Raw genomic sequence first — 15558 nt, forward strand, 5'->3', positions numbered from 1 at the left:
GGGCTTAGGAGTGATATTTGTCATATCAAACTTAGCCAACATGTCCCGAATGTATTTTTCTTGGTTTATAAAAATGCCATCAGAGAGTTGCGAATTTGTAAACCAAGGAAGAATGTTAGCTCACCCATCATGCTCATCTCAAAGTGAGAGGACATCAGTGAGCTAAACTTCTTACAGAGTTTCTTGCTGGAGGATCCAAAGATAATGTCATTTACATAGATTTGGACATATAGGACATGAACATCCTTTCTATATATAAAGAGGGTGTTGTCAATGGATCATCGCTGAAACTCATTGGAAAAAAGGAATTCAGAAAGAGTGTCATACCAAGCTCCGGGAGCTTGTTTAAGACCATATAGGGCATTATACAAACGATAGACATGGTGTGGCTTGACTGGAGTTTCAAAACCAGGTGGCTACTCCACATAAACTTCTTCTTCGAGTTTTCCATTTAGGAAAGCACTTTTTACATCCATTTGATATACTGTGAAGTTTCGATAAGCAGCATGTGCCAAGAATAATCTTATTGCCTCAAGTCTGGCCACTGGAGCAAAGGTTTCATCATAATCAACGCCTTCTTCCTGAAGGTAACCTTGTGCAACCAGCCTAGCCTTGTTACGAATAACAACACCATCTTCGTCCATTTTATTTCTATAAACCCATTTAGTTCCTATGGGTTCTTTGCTAGGAGGTAGAGGGACCAAAAACCAGACATGCTGTCTTTGGAATATTTGAGTTAGTTCCTTTTACATGGCAGCAACCCAAGATGGGTCAACTATAGCCTCTCCAATATTTTTTGGAGTGATCATTGACAAGAAATTGACATAGAGACATGAATTTCTAGTCGCTGATCGAGTCATAATACCCTGCTGAAGATCACCAATTACTTGATGATCAGGATGACTAGAAGTCCATTTAAGTGCTGGAACACTTGATGAACCAAGTAGAGGGGCAGCGGAAGATTGGGGAATTGGATCAACAGGAGAATTATAGGAAGATAGATCTATAGTTAGAGTTGGTTCAATAGGACTTTGATCAGTGGAGCCATTTGACTGGTTCGAGTCATCTGTTAAGTTGGGGTCATCAGCAGACTCCAAATCTTCAGCATTAGCTGAAGCATCATGAAACTCTTCTTCAGCAGAGTCATCAATTTGCACATCATTAGCCAGAGATCTAGGTTTGGCTGATGCAGCATGGAATGACCTCAAAATGGATTGAGCATGCTGATTTGGCATTTGTCCTCTCTATGGGGTTGTGGGTCTCACTTGCTGATGTGACAAGTGTCTTCTTTGAGGAGTAATAGGTCTCACTTGCTGATGTGGCAAGTGTCCTCACTGGGGAGTAGTAGACTTGTTTTGAGAAGGGAACATTCCTCTTTGAGGAGTGTTACACCTAGGAGTGGACCTAGTTGACACAGACAAGTTTTGAGGAGGGATCTGATGAATAGATAGACCATCAGCAGGTAAATCCCTTGAAGGAAGTACTTGCTGAAGTCTATCATCAGCGAACCTGACACATCTTTTCATTAGACGGTCATGCTGGTCATCCTTATGACTAACATGAGCAAGCTCTTGTTGGGATGAAGAAGTTGATGGAGCACATGAGGGTTGCTGACTGACTGAATTCACTCTCAAAGGAGTGCTGTAGTCATAGGACACAACAACAGTGCTTCTCTTAAAGGGTTCAACAGATTTATTGGGTAGCTGTTGGGAAGTATACATATTTGTGCTATTGGAAGAATTAGTACCTTTTACCTCAGTAGAGGTAGAGGATTTTCTGGTGGAAGAAGAAGGGGTAGCACCAACATCCATTTCAGAGTGGTAATCACTTTGTCCTTTGACAAAGTACCACTTTTTCATCTCTTCAGGAGAGATAGAAGAGGAAGGAGGAATAGAAAATTCAGGTTTAACATCATCATGAAACATGGCTCTGTCAGCAGGGTTAAGGGTAGGTTCATTAGAGGTAGCTGTTGGCTCTGTTGAGAGAGCATCCTCAATGGGAAAGTTACCCACATTGACATGTCCAAAGGTGGGATCATTTTCTTCAAAAGGCATGATGTTAGTCTTATTGCTTTAAAGATATACATAGTTGCTGACTACGTCAGGAGCATTGTATTCAATCAGCATAGCTGGTTGTCCCCATGCATTGGAAATGACCCGTTGAAGTTTTTGAGTCATTAACTCATGAGATTAAAGTTCTACATGAACATTTTTCAATTTAAAGAGTTTTTCATTTTTATCACTTAACTCATTACCAGCAGAGTTAAGTTTAGATTGAAGTTCAGCACGTAAAGTTTCTACATACTGAAGATCACATGATAAAGACTCAATAAATTTGGTCTTATCATCTTCTGAATAGGAGAGAAAAGAATGTACCTTTTTGACAGTGACATTTACCTACTAACTTGAGGAGACTAGATCTTTTGTTAGCGCCTCACCATCAGCGAGTGCCATCAAGCACATAGTGTACACATAATCTTCATCATCTGGCTCATCGGAGTCAGCCCAATCATGTTCTTCAACGACCAGCCCTTTGGCTGGTGCTCTGGCCTCCTCAGCTTCAGCTATCTTAGCCTTTAGCTGATAGTACTTGCTCCTGTATTCATCAGCAGACTTAGAAGGGTTAGCTTTAGGAGCAGCAGGGGTGGGAATAGAGACCCTGCACTCCTTTTGGTAATGGCCTTTTCTGCCACACCTCCAGCATTCTTCTTGTGATTTGTCAACAAGAGGCTTGTAAGGAGCAATCGACTTACGGTTGTTCCATTTTCTGGAATATTTCTTTCCAGCAAGAAGAGCAAATTCCATGAAGTCACTAAACAAGAGTTTGAATAGGATTAGGGAGATTTGAGGTGTTGGCACCATCATAGGGATTGATGGGCTCAGTAGATATAAGAGCAAGAGGGTCAGAAATAGGGTAAGAAGAAGTGCTGGCAGAGGAAGAAGAGCCAGCATATCTTCGAGATTCAGCAGAGGCTCAAATATTTTGAGCCAAGGCCTTCTATTCAAATTGAAGAGTGCCAAACAGTTCCTCAAGGTCAAAATTTTGGATCTGCTTGGTGGTACGAAGGATTTGTCTTGGGTTTTGCCACTTAAGAGGAAGAGAATCGATGAATTTGTGGCATACTTCAAAGTTATCATGAGTAATGCCAACATTAGTCATGTCATTGAGCAACCCTTTAAAAAAAGTATAGGTGCTCTCGAGACTTTCATCAGGAAGAGAGAAGAAGTTTTCATAGGCCCGCTTTAGGTCTATTTTCTTGGTCTTTATGAGGTCAGCAGATCCTTCATAGGTGCTGATCAGTCTATCCCACACTTCCTTAGAAGAAGGATATTTGATGACGAGTTTCATTACCTCAGTAGGGAGGGTGGTGATGATCATGTTTTTAAGCCTTGAGTCAAGATTGACTAGCTTACACTCCTCATCAATCCATTGGACTTCTGGCTTTACCAGGTCAGTCACAATTTCAGGAGCATCAGGTGTAGCACCTGGAGTCCTTTTGACATAAGTGGGTATATAGGGACCTTCAGTGAGAATGGTCATTAAATAAGGTTCCACACCTACAATGTGAAGAAGCATCATCTCCTTCCAAGACCCAAAATCCTTGGGCTCGAATTTAGGAAGAGTAGACACATAACCAAAGTCATGTGTGTTCACAAGGCTGGGTACGGAAGTCATGTTCTTGTCATAAAAGAAAGAAGTTTTCAAGAAAAGATAAGAACAAAAATTTATGTAAACACAAGAAAGTAAACAGATCTTGTTCCAATGATTTAGGAACGGTGGCTTTGATACCACTTGACAGTCCACGAATGCACAACTTATGTTATAATTAAGCTAGACAAGAAAGTAAATAAGAAGGTAATCAACAAGAACAATGACAAGTTCAAATGTAATAAATCTATGCAAGTATAATCATATGTATCATTGATTAAACGATGAATACATGGTCGATATTACAAACTTGACTTACAAGAATACAAATGAACAAAGTAATTGCTAAGTCTAGACACACTACAAACTTATACAATTACAATTAACACACACTTTTGAGGTGACAAACACGCTTGATACAATGCGGCTGTGTTGCCTTTTATAGAGAGAAATTAGGGCAACACAGCTTTCCTTTGATAACGACTTGATGGTGGTTGTTAATGTCTTATTGGCTCCTTGTACTTCCATGCAAGAGCCCTTGTCTTCTTTACCAAAACGGGTATGAAAGAGAGAACCCTTGAATTGGTCCCAACTGTACCTTAGCCATACAAGGCAACATACAGTTGGAAGAACCACCATATGACTTTTGTCTTCATCTGGTTTGATATCTTCCCGCCATGACAAACATTTTGGCAGCATACAACCCGCTGAAGAGAGTCACTGGACTCGCTGAACACTCACTGATGACACACGTCAGCAAGCAAGTCTTATCAGCGAATCCAAGACTTAACACTATTATTATCCGTATAACATAATGATGATAAAGTAAATATATTTAAACAAATTGCATTCACTCTTGTTTAACTTATGTGTTTTACAATATAGATGTTGTTTTTATTTTCTATTAATCTGTTGCATATATGCCAACAGGTATCTTATTTTTTTTTTAGGGATAATGGCACGTGAGTGTAACCAACTATGACCAAAATGTTATGTAATGTAACCAACTACTCGACTAGCTATGTAGTGTAACCAACTTTGTTTTTTGGGTTATGCAATGTAAGCAACCGGATACAAAACAAGTTGCCAGTTACCACCTTTATTTTTATGGGATAATGGCACCGGAGTGTAACCAACTATGACCAAAAGGTTATGTAATGTAGCCAACTACTCGTCTAGCTATATAGTGTAACCACCTTTGTTTGTTGGGTTATGTAATGTAAACAACCGGAAGGGAAACAGGTTGCCAGTTACCACTTTCATTTTAATTCTTATTTAATTATAAAAAGGGGTCACGTGTCACATATATTAAGAATATATATTTACTAATTATTTAAATATAAACAATTATATTTAATGTATATATATACACCTCTTTTCTCTATGAAGTACACCACATTGATCATGGTGGTGATGGTTTTGATTTTGAAGATTCCAGCAACAAGCGACCTCTCTTTTCTACGAATCAACATGGTGAAACCATTTGTCTACAACGGCGAAGGAGAAATTTATATAGATATAGATATATAGTGATAGATAGAACAAGATATATTGATTGATGATGATATGGTAAATCGGGTGGGTTAATATATTTGGGTTTAAATTCTCATTGGGTTGTGTTCCATAGTCCGTGTGATAAAATGAAGAAGATAAACGAAGCAAAAGAAATGAATAATTCTATAACTTTATTTTTGTTAGTGGAATTACAAAGTTGGTTACACTACATAGCTAGTTGAATAGTTGGTTACATTACATAACCTTTTGCTCATAGTTGGTTACACTACATAACCTTTTAGTCATAGTTGGTTACACTCCGGTGTCATTATCCCTAAGTTTATTTTTGGCTTAACCGGATGGAAACTTGAAGTAGCCGGTAGCTTACATGACATAACCCAAAAAACAAAGGTGGTTACACTACATAGCTTGTCGAGTAGTTGGTTACATTACATAACCTTTTGGTCATAGTTGGTTACACTCCGGTGCCATTATCCCTTTTTTGTATTGCTCCCCATCTATAGTTTAAAATTAGATATTGAAACAATATATTAAGCTTCTTGAACAAATGGTAAAAATCCGAGATAGAGATGTTTCTATTCCAGAAGTATATCAGGATGTTATGATAAGGTTGTTCTTCAATTTTAATATTGCTTTATATACTATTAGTGTACGTAGGATATGATCGAGTATACTCTTTGGTTATTTCTCGTATCAGGTATTTGGTTCCTATGGAAAGTGATGTTGAAGCAAAGGCAATCGTGGTCGACATGTTTAACAGGAAGACGGATGAAAAACAAAAGAAATTTGACAGAAAGATGGAAATGCTCAACATTCGGCTTGCTTCTATAAGAAGAAAGAAAGAAGTTGTCGAAGACTTAAAGACCAATGTTCATCGTTATATATAAATCTTTATTTTATTAATATACATTGTTTGTTGCCCATCTGGATCATCTCGGGCTCAAATCAAACATTTCTAGTGAACAAAACTCACACACACAAACTCACAATTTATACATATGAATTATGTTATGTTTCACAATGGACGGGCACTTCTATTTATAGACATCATCCTAACCATTGTGTCACTTCACGAAAGGTCCCAACCGATAATACATAACTGCCATTGTGAGTCACACCCTTCCATAATAAACTACCTATAACCGTATTTGACTACTATTCGGTTATTAACTTTAATCTTGACACATTAGATCCCTTAACTTATAAACTTTAGATACGACTCTAAATTCATAAACTAATTACACGACCTATTAACATGCCTTCAACACTACCGCTTAATTTATTAATCCATGCCTTCAACATCTTCATGTGTTCAACTCGATCATCTTTATCTTGAACATGACGTTGCGGGTCTTTTTTTCGTCTCAGTCTTCAAATAAAATATCTCATACAACAAACCAGGCCCACTAGCCTATATTTCCTTTAACAGATCTGCATGACTTTTCTTTGAACCAAAAGTCCACATTCCTCAAGTCCTTTTATTATTATTAATGGTCGTAAAACACAATACAAATTGCACTGTACGCACTTTTCCTTTCTGATCTCTATTTAGTGGTGGTGGTGGTTCTTTTCTTCTCTGTCGGTTGCCCCTGCTTCCGTCTTCTCCGGTTCGCGACTCAAAGGCACAACGAACAGGTTTTCACGGCGGTTTTTCTTCTCTGATGATATAACGCAACTGGTAAGTCCTTTTTCTCTTTCTCTTTCTTTGATTACGTTTGCAATTTATAGTTTGTTTTTCTCTTGTAATTAATTATTGATCCCCAATTTCTGAATCAATCTTTATCTTAATTTCTGACTTTCTATTGACCATATGTGACAAATTTGGTCAACCATTTTTAATCAAAATCTTAAAGTTTTATGGGCAAATAGTGGAATATATATATATAAAAAAAAATGTAAACAAAATTTGTTGGGCAAATAAAAAAGTTCATGATGTGATTTGTGTATATAGTGAAAAGTATATATTGACAATACATGTGAAGATTTTCATATATAAATAATAATAAAAGACCGCAGAGAGGGATTCCCGATTACAGGAGTTGTGGAAATAGTTGTATCCCTTATGTTGTAACAATAATCGTAGGTTCATCTACGGTGACAGCTTCATTGTTGACGATTGGCAACTCTTGAGCCACTCCTATGTCAGACCTTAGTATATGTTGTATGCTTTTACCCCATACCACGGAGTAAAGGCCCAACACTATGATGATAGCTCCTAGCAAACTGTACATCAAATTATCATATATGTAACTGGCTAATTTTACAACGATACATGTATACAAGTTAGAACTTGTGTAATTTGATGGAAATGAACTTATGGGTATCTATACGTAAGAGTAGGTGTACCTTCCAAGTTGGAGTTGCTCCGACAACAGAATGGCACCAAAAATAGACGTTATGATCGTGCATAATGGGCTGAATGCAATAGCGAAAAGCGGACCACGCATCCTAAACACCACACCTTGAACATAGTATGCAATCCCAGAGCAAACTACCCCCTAACAATCATTAATGTATATAGCTATTAGAATCAATTATCATGCTGTTAGATTAAACGTTGAAATTTACCTAGCTAAACCACTTTTGGGTCCCAAACAATGAAAAAAATCATAGGCATCTGGCATATTAAAATACAGTACATGAAATCAGACATGATTTATCTCTTTATATACCTAGAGTTTGACTAAAATAAGTCGAACATCTTGAATCTTATATGACGCAATTCATACATTTGGGCAACTCACAGTGAAATCAAAGTCAAGTTATTGACGATATATCCTTGTATGACGATCATATATATATATATATATATGTGTGTTTTAGGTAAAATAAAACAAGTATTAAAAGAAAACATATAAAACAATAGGTTTCTTTTCACTCAAGATCACCATGCATCATGAAACTCATCATGCATCAATTGCTTCGTGAATCTCTGTACATCAATTTAACCATGATCTAAGGTCAATATCTTGTTTTATTTGTTTTACTTTAATACTTGTTTTACAATACCCAACCCCTATATATATATTAGAAGGTACCCGTGTAATACGACGGTCCCGAATATGTTATAAAAGAACGTGTTGTTAATTTTCTTAAATACTATAAGTTAATGTCGTGACATATTCCATGGCTAAAATGTATTATGTTATGTCGTGTAAAATCAAGAGTCAAAATACAAAGATGATTTTAAATTTGAACCCTTGATTTTTATCTGAAGGTTAAGATACCTCCAATTTTAATAGTAATGTTGAAAACAACTTTAAAAGTCTCAATCCAAAAAAAATGTTGACATAAATGAATTCTTTCGTGTTTTATTACTGTTCAATTCTTTATGTTTGGAATTTGAAGGGGTCATACTTAAAAGTTAAACTATCGATCATCTTAGCCTCTGCATCTTATATTAGCACAAACATTTGAAGGGGTCCGCACTTCCACACCCCGCTCCTTAGATGTCCCGCCTTTGATTAAACGGATACTATTCTAATTAATAATAACAAGCATGATACTCGCGATTACTATTAAAGAGGCGTTTCATTTTGTGATTAGTGTCTCAAAAGTTTAAGTTTTAGAACCCCAACATATAATTATAAAGAGAGGATGATCGGAAACACAAAATTAATTTTGATGGAGAAAAAAATACGACATTAATTAATCGAGAATGGAAATAAGATAGTGGTATACAATAATAGTTATATGTATAAGGGCAAATAAGTAAATTCGCAAGTCCCAAATTTATAAACCTTTCAACACTACCTTATAATCTTTAATAGGGAGTATAGATATATAGTGAAATGAATGAACTTACAGTGTAAACGGGAGCTAGAAGCCTATAATCAAAGCCAATAGCCCATGCTTTTGGATCACGCTCCATAATTATTGCTAGAATACCTCCTTCCACCGTACCCGCTATATGTATCAGTAATGTCAGACTTAAAGCCACCGGATACTCTCTTATCGTTATTGACTGCATGTCACGCGCATTTAATTATGTATATATAGATAGATCAACACACATTTCAACATTTATACGGTTTTGCTAATGAGAGCCCTATGAGTTGTTTTTAGTATACATAAGAAGTTATATATTTTTTGTTCATTAAATTGGGGTACTTTATTTTATATGTAAGACATCATTTTTTTATGCATGTTATTGATAGGCATTATTTTTGTTATTAACAAAATTCCATACGGGTTATAACAATAATTAACTAATTGTATAGTTTTAAATATTTGTACTTTAGTTAATTTATGTAAGGGATCGAGTTGAGAAAGGTTCCATGAATTTTAATTAATTAACATTGTGCATTAGTTACTTCTAAAGCATGTTTTAAAACTTATATTGTGTACTAAATTTATCAAAATTCTATGTTACCAATTTTACTATAAGTATTCTTTTTAAGAATCAAGTTCATATAAAGAGTGGAAATTTCTATATCCCATAGGCCATATCCCATATGATTTCTAGGTAAATTTTTATCTATGTTTAAATCAAGGTGTTTTGTCATTGTCGTATTAGCATATAGTCATATGCCCAGGCAATGCAGCGGTGTTATGGTGGTGGCGGCGGCAACAGCGACGGGTGGTGGCGGCGGTGGTGGTGGTGAAGGTGGTAATGTAGTTATTTGAGGGTTGAATAATGTATGTTGTAAATAATCTAATAAGGGAAAGATATTCAAATTACTCAATATGGGTAGTTTGGGTGTATAAAGTTCTTTTTTGAAAAACGAGAGAGGTCAAATGCTATATAGGGTAATATAGATATAGATATAGATATAGATGTAGATAGTTGACAAGGGGTAAATATCAGTATAGAGCTTGCTACTGAGCTACCCAAGATTGGCTTGCAGTAAACTTAGTAATGAAAAGGCAGGATGTTAGATACCTGAATTAAAAAGTAGCCGGCCCAACAGCATGTAGAAACTAGAATCATGATTGTTCCCACAAGCCAATGTTGACCGGAAGGAGCATCAGTAGCAGCCATTAGCATAGTTGAAGCTCTGTGATGTGAATACCATAGTATATCAAGTATTGGTCCTTTATACGAAGTCATCACCATTGCGCCTATCAATGTAATCACCGTTCCAAGAATTTTGGCTTGGAAGTGTATATGCTTTAGATTCACCTTTTCCATCCTGGATTCAGTTGGATCACATATATCCATTTAATCAATTATTATATGTGTCAAATTGATTTAACACATGAAAATTAATTTCAACCAGTTTGAAAGCATTATCCAGAACTGAATAAGTGGTTACCTGAAAACTAGTGTCATTACAAAGGTGAAAGCAGGAAGGACGTTGACAATTGCAGACGCATGCGTTGCAGATGTGATGGACATCCCCAAGAAGTACAAGTTTTGACCGATCACTGGCCTGAAAAGGAAAGAAAACAAAATACATCATCAAAGCTACATATTGGTAAATATTGTAAAGGTAGTTTGCAAGAGTTTAATTAGATAGAATATGGTAAAGTTCTGCTTTAGTAAAAGAATTTGTTATAAGAATTACTCTAGCAAACCAAGAAGAAGAACTTTAAGGAACACCGAAAGCGTCATCTTTGGCCTTATGTTCCTGCAAGAAATAGGGCAAACTTAAGCATGATCATGTGTATGTACATATTTGCTTAGGCATATATGTACATGTGACGCAGTTCTCAACCATTATATGATGTACAACAACAGACCAACCTTTCTAAAGCTAGCGCAAAAGGAGCAAAAACAAGAGTAGCAGTGGCATGACGATAGAAAACAAGATACCAGTGGCTGAGTCCACGTTTCATGCCGATCAAGGTTATGATATACATTCCAGCATAGACAAACTGGAGAGCCACCATGGCTAGGTATGGTAGTATGACGTTGGATCGAAAAACTATATATCTTATGATATGAATAAAGGAGTATACATTATATATCACGTACTTATGCAACACCTTATTGCAATCTTCACGTCGCCATGATCGACTTCGTTTCCCAGGATCCTTTGGTGATTCTAGATGAACAACTTCTTTCACCATCTCTCTAATTAGTTGATGCATCCTTACTTCCCCATCTTGAAGATGTAGTAGACTTCTGTCAGTTAGATTCTTGATCCCGATAATTGGATATCGATCAGATTCAGCTAATAATTTGACAATGTAGTCTTTATTCCCCCCCACAACAAAGCAAGCAATAATATGCAGAAACTTATCTTTATCATTCTCATCTTTCAAGGATTCATAGCTCAATTGTAGGACATTTTGAATTTCAGGATGAGGATTTGCTTCTAATTTGCACATAGCATTTTTCCACTCGTCGATGCTTTTTCCACATAGATAAGAACCCCATACTTTAAGGGCCAAAGGAAGACCCATACAGAATTGACCTACTATTTTTGACTGGACAATGTATGATTCTTTGGGTTGTTTTTGATCAAAGGCATGCCAACTAAGGAGTTCGATAGATTCATCCGTGGATAATGGTTGAATAGTTAAGACCTTGGTATGAACTTTTAAATTAGTTATTAACCACCTGTGCCTAGTTGTTACAATCACTTTACTTCCGAGATAAAACCTTTGTGGCCCTAATAATGCATTTAGTTGTTCCAGTGTTGTAACATCATCAAGGACCAGAAGTACTTTTTTGTTACACATGACATCTACAATCTTGATGGTTCCCTCATACTCATTCCAAACTATCTCTTCCTTCTCACTCTTCAAAATTGTCGAAAGAAGCTGACTTTGTAAGCGAAGCATTCCATTAGGTTGAGTTGACGCATCTTTAATATTTGCCAGGAAACAACTACAATCATACTCACGAAAGTTTGAGTTATATATGCATTTGGCTATGGTTGTTTTCCCTATTCCCCCTATACCATCAATGACAAAGATCATTGCATTAGGCGATGGATCTTGTAACCATGATTCAATCCCAGCAATGTTCTCTGCAATACCCACTAGCTTTTCGTCGATGTATAAAGGGTTGTAGTTTAGCTTCTTTCGTATAACCTTGACAATGTTGGTTATAAATTTGGCCTCATACCTAGAACAATAAATCTAAGAATTACACATTAAATATAAGCATCGAAAGTATAACATCTATATATATATATATAATTATAATACTAGCATGGTAACGGCACAATGCGATGGCGGCGACGGCGGTTTAGTGTTGTCGGTGGCGAGTGGTGATGACATCGACAATTGGTATTGAGTGTTGTAACCGTGTAAGTTGATATGGTGAAGTGGAAATATTTTAGAAGATAAGGACTTCGGAGTGTAAATTAGCAAGATAAGGGTTTAAAGTGTAAATTAAATCATTAAGGGCAAATTTGGTAATCTCTAATAACTATTTTCATAAGGGGTGTTTATTAAGGGTAATTTAGTACTTTTTCATCTAACCATTTTCTAACACTTTCTAGAAATAAGGGGGTTGATAATTGTTATAAAGGAGTATAGATATACATACCAATGAATTGAAACCCCAATGTGGTACCGCCACCATGTTACCATATGGGCCCACAAATGAAGACTACGTTTCACAAATGAAAAAACTATATGTTTTATGTACGTGATCCATGTGTGAGGATTGTGAGTTGCCGAACATGAGTTCTATGCAGTGTGCGCTTTGGGTGCGAGGCGGTACATGGAAGGTTTCCATCCATTTATTTTTTTATACTTGGTAATAAATATTTCCATAGTTTATATTGCAGTATCCGATTTTATCTAGCTGCTTCTAGGTGATTGATACATAAAATTCATGTAATGAAAAGAAATGGCACATAAAAATCATATATATATATATATATATATGTATGTATATATAGGGTAAGGTTCATTTGATAACCATTCACATAGGAACATCGTTAATATTAGGTATTAGCTTGATCTCTTCATATATGCATGAATATGTTCACATAGAGCTTTCACATATGAACATCAAGTTATAAGATAAAGATTCTCATGGTTCTTACATGAACTTCTTCCTATATATACATATATATATATCGAGAAAAGTTAAATTAGGGACTCCTTATTTTAGGGACCATTAGTGACTCTTCTCAATCATTCATTTTTCATCATCTCCAACCACCACCATCACCATCACCATCATCTCCGACCACCACCATGATCCTCCGGCAACGGCGATCACCGCCACCACGACTTACACGTGTAGGTACAACTTACATTGTACTTACACATGTGTAAGTTATACAACCACCATCACCACCACCATCGTCATCTCCGACCACCACCATGATCTTCCGGAGACGGCGACTACCCCACCACGACTTACACATGTGTAAGTTAGATGTCCTTAATGGTCCCTAAAATAAGGAGTCCCTAATTTAACCCATCCCTCTATATATATATATACTAACATGGTACCCGCGCAATGATGCGGCGGCGACGGCGACAACGGTTTAGTGGTGTCGGTGACGGGTGGGGATGACATCGACAATTGGTGTCGAGTGATGTAATTGTGTTAGTTGATGTAATGGTGATAGTGGAGATATTTTAGAAGATAAGGACTTAAGAGTGTAAATTAGCAAAATAAGGGTTTAAAGTGTAAATTAATTCATTAAGGGCAAATTTGGTAATCTCAAATAACACTTTCCATGGGGGTGTTTATTAAGGCTAATTTAGTACTTTTGCATATAACCATTTTCTAACACTTTCCAAAAATAGGAGGTTGATAATTAATACTGTATAAAGGAGTATAGATAAAGATATTAGAAAGTGCTCGCGTGGCGCTCTCTTAGCCCCCCACGTTAGTATTTTCCTACGTGTCGTCACTATATTGATTCGGATGACACATCAACAGCCACGCTGGCATCTACTTTGCTTGCGTCAGCTTCCACATAAGCATTTAAGGTTAACAATCATATTTATCAAAATCTTTATAAAAATGTATTGACGGGAATTGAACCCGCGACCTCCGAGTTAGCCAGCATCAACATTTGCCACTTGAACGACGCTGGCTGTTGTTTCAATTTTGAACAACCAACTTTCTTAAAGAATCTGATATTCCATTGTGTTGTTAACCCTTTTTCCATTATCAGATTAAATGCTATTTTATTTAGGAAACAAAAAAATTTCCATTTTGTAGATTTAATCAAAAAATTTCAATCACCCATATCAAAAGTTTAACTTTCCACTACAGATCTCATACTACTTTCTTCAAAGTATGTTTTAATTCTTATCAAATGTATCATTGCTTCTAGCTTTTTCATTAATGGGTTTTGGTAAATTCATACTCTATTTTAAGTTTTGATTTCTTGTATTCTTATGCCCTTAATTTTTTTATAATTAATTATTGATACCAAAAAAATGGTATATCGACCTATTATTTGTCTGAATTTATTTGTATGGGATTAGTTCCCTGGAATGTAAGAAACTTTGAATAAATGTCTATAGTAGGAAATAATTAAAGTTGTGTGTATTGTATGTAAGTAACTCGAAAAAATGTTTATTGTATGTAAGAATTTCGTTTCAAACAATTAAAATCTGACAAGTGGCACAAGCGGCACCTGTACATGGTTGCCACGAATGTTTTCTTACATACAATAAACATTTTTTCGAGTTGCTTACATACCGTACACACAACTTTAGTTATTTCCTACTATAGACATTTGGTCAAAGATAGTTACATTCCAGGAAACTAATCCCTATATGTATATTAGTTGAATCTCAATTTATATGTTCGTATTTATAGTTGAATCATGATGGGTTTTGTTCTAAAGTCAGGAATGTAGTTATATACAGAGAAATACACAAATGAAGTCAAGAATATCTTAGTTACAATCACATATAACTACATAAGTTAACTGCACACCATCTATTTGATATAATATCTCAGTCCTCAGTTACTTACTTGCATAGTTTATAATTGCCCTGCCCACCATCTACTTGATGTTATGTTCGTTTTTCACAACAAATGATGAGGAGCCTTTATTTTAAATCCAAACAATTTCTTAGCCTTTGTAACTCGGGGCCGAAGCCCTCAACTGTATATGTTTTGTTGGGTTGTTATAAAGTGGTTATGGGGTTCGAATATGTTACAGATTGTGACAAAAAGACGGTTGAACGTTGTCTCGGGCTGGTCCATGGGTGAGAGCTGGGGTTTAGGATTTCTTCATTGTTCTAGACCTTTTGCAAGCTAATAAAGCCTTAATTAATAAGCTCATAGAGTGGGTATGCCTGCAATTACCAAGTGAAGTCGAGAAAGTAGCGATGAAGTCCCTTGCAAGAAACACGAGTGAAACTCTTTCATATTGTGTTCGGGTTAGTCCTTATGACTTCCAATTTAAATACACTTTCTACATGTAGAAATTTGTTTAGTTGTTTCTATGATCGGCTTTATATTGTTAGAGATTTGTTTACTTCTAGAATTATGCAATAAAGTGATGGTTAGTATAGTCA

The 15558-nt window shown here is 36.1% G+C and overlaps 1 long non-coding RNA gene across 1 annotated transcript; it reads left to right on the top strand.

Annotated features, from left to right (window-relative positions):
• The first annotated feature begins 6494 nt into the window (after positions 1-6494).
• LOC122585843 lies at positions 6495-15558 on the top strand. The gene is made up of 2 exons (XR_006321794.1): positions 6495-6841; positions 15201-15558. It is a non-coding gene; the product is annotated as an uncharacterized LOC122585843 (long non-coding RNA).

This window comes from Erigeron canadensis, chromosome 1 (genome assembly GCF_010389155.1).
Source record: "Erigeron canadensis isolate Cc75 chromosome 1, C_canadensis_v1, whole genome shotgun sequence".
Lineage (NCBI taxonomy): Eukaryota > Viridiplantae > Streptophyta > Magnoliopsida > Asterales > Asteraceae > Erigeron > Erigeron canadensis.